We start from the raw sequence: 2,368 nt of genomic DNA, 5'->3' as shown, positions 1-2,368 counted from the left end.
GTAGAAAGCCGTGCAGATTTTTAACAGCTCACCCAGAGACTGAAGACAGAGGACATTCAGAAACCGTATCTCACTCAAAACAGCATGGGTAGTTTTTTTTCCAAGGTTGTATGCGTGTGGAAGCACCAGAGACACAAAATGACACCCCGTATCCCAAAAAAAGTGATTTCATAATATTAACAATTAACAATTTTCGGGCTCTACTTTAGTGCCTGTGCTTTGTTGTGATGTGGAGTACCTCCAATATGGCAACTTCCGCTGATAAAGCGTCGTGAAAACCCTCTATTCACATGATAAATTCAGCATAATGTACAATAATGGAATATAATAATGGAATGTACAGCACTAGTCTATCGGTATAACAACAGAGTCATGTCACTCTCACCGCTCTGCTGCTTTCACTTTCTCTTTGATAGAGAACTACTGTTTAAGTTGGCGTTGCTTCTACTAGGTTGTTGTTGGGACTGCTGTAGAGTTACAGTGAAAGTAAACCCTTCCTGCAGATATGTAAACATAAAAGCCTGCCAAGAAAGTGAGGGATTTGTCACTTTGAGCCCCTGGAAAGCTTGTAATGTTAATCATGTGTGCAGGAAGTGTTGACTTTTGTTGACGGAAGTAGGGATGTCCCGATCCGATCGGGGAGTATCGCATCGGAGCCGACGTGGGTATTTTTTAACTGATCGGGTATTGTCAATCACCCCGATCACCTTACCCCGATTATTCACATCAGTAAATCCTACACAATTCGGAAGTAGAAGTTGATTTTACAACAATTCTAGCTTCACTAAGCAAAATGTATTAGTATAGTTTTAGTATATGTAGTAGTTATTTTTGTAAACATTAAAATCCAGTGTGCAGCTCTGTTATCCAAGCATATATTGGATCGGGACTCTGTATCGGCAGATATTCAATGTTTGAAAATCGGGATCGGGGGGGGGGGGTTGAACAGAAGGCCTAGACGGAAGCCTAACAGCTATTAATAAACTAAAAAGTGGAAGTAAGTGGAAAAATACAGGACTAAATAAATAATTTAGAAAATGTACAGATTACATACATATATATATATATATATATATAATTTCTTTTTTTATTGGCCATTATAAATGCCGATACCAATATCGGCCCGATATATCGGTCGGGCTCTAGAACCAACCAAACACACTAGCTCCCTCACTCATTCTCTATTCTCTATATTACATTATATTATATATTGTTATAGAGTGGAGGCCACTGTGCTTTGTGCGCTGTGGAAAAATACATGTTGACGGGGAGAAAATGTAATTCGGAAAAAATGTAATTCGTTATCTACCTGGGCGGCATGCCCAAGTATGGGAAACACTGTATAGTGAACGAAATTAACCACGGAGAATTCAAACACCACTACAAGAACACACACTGTATAGTGCACTACATCTGTGATAGGGAATGATTTACCAGCATAGCTAATGTCTCATTGGATCATGTAACTGTGTAGAGAGTGCTGGCATTGGTAATGACCTTAGAGCAGCATCTGGGTGAATCATGGAGCAGACCACGCATCAGACATATATTGTCTAATTCAGAGTATCTGTCTCCTGTAGCCTCCCAGCAGAGAGGAGATGTCCCGTTGGCCATCTGGGCTTATACGCAGGACAATATGAATGTCATTATTCATCTTGCAAAATCACTCCTTTGTGCTAGAGCTAAATGTCAACCTGCCACTTCCTGTTTGTGTGTCGGTCTGTGCTCCGCATGGTTGCGGTGTGTGATGCCCTACATGCTTTGATCAGTGTGATTGTACATTTAACTAAACATGCATCTCTCTTTCACAGCGCTGTTTTCAGGAGATAGCATGGAGGGCAGGTCTCTAAACACAGGCACGTTCTCCACTCTCACTTGTGAAATGAAAAAGAGCTGCATAGATTTAACCAAATAGTTGTCAACTTTTTAATTAATCGCCAACTATTTTGATAATCGATTGATCCCTTTGAGTCATTTTTGAATGGAGAAAAGTCCCAAAATGTCTGATGACAGCTTGCTAAATGTGAATATTTCTAGTTTCTTCACTCCTCTGTGACAGTAAACTGAGTATTTTTGAGTTGTGGACAGTTATTTGAGTATGTCATCTTGGGCTTTGTGAAACATTGATCCACATTTTTCACCATTTTCTGACATTTTAGAGACCAAACATCCGAAAAATACTCTTCAGGTGAATTAACAGTGAACATAATAGTCAGTTGCAGCCCTAAAATTAGGTTTTTCCTTCTGTGGGCAGTGATTTTACAGACCAATGTGTACAGTATTGATTTTAGATTTTTTAGATTTTGTTTTCCCGGTACCGCTTTTCATCACCCTGTTGTTCTCAGAGTCATGCAGTGATGAGCAGCCA

At 39.8% G+C, this 2,368-nt stretch overlaps 1 protein-coding gene across 3 annotated transcripts in view; it reads left to right on the top strand.

The window, feature by feature from the left end:
- The window catches only part of sh3gl3a (SH3-domain GRB2-like 3a), a 43,667-nt gene that overhangs the window by 5,687 nt on the left and 35,612 nt on the right, over positions 1–2,368 (top strand). The gene's annotated exons all lie outside the window — the stretch shown is intronic.

The sequence above is a fragment of the Etheostoma spectabile genome, chromosome 15 (genome assembly GCF_008692095.1).
Source record: "Etheostoma spectabile isolate EspeVRDwgs_2016 chromosome 15, UIUC_Espe_1.0, whole genome shotgun sequence".
NCBI lineage: Eukaryota > Metazoa > Chordata > Actinopteri > Perciformes > Percidae > Etheostoma > Etheostoma spectabile.
Note: the sequence above shows the minus strand (reverse complement) of the source record. Positions and strands in the feature narration are given on the sequence as shown.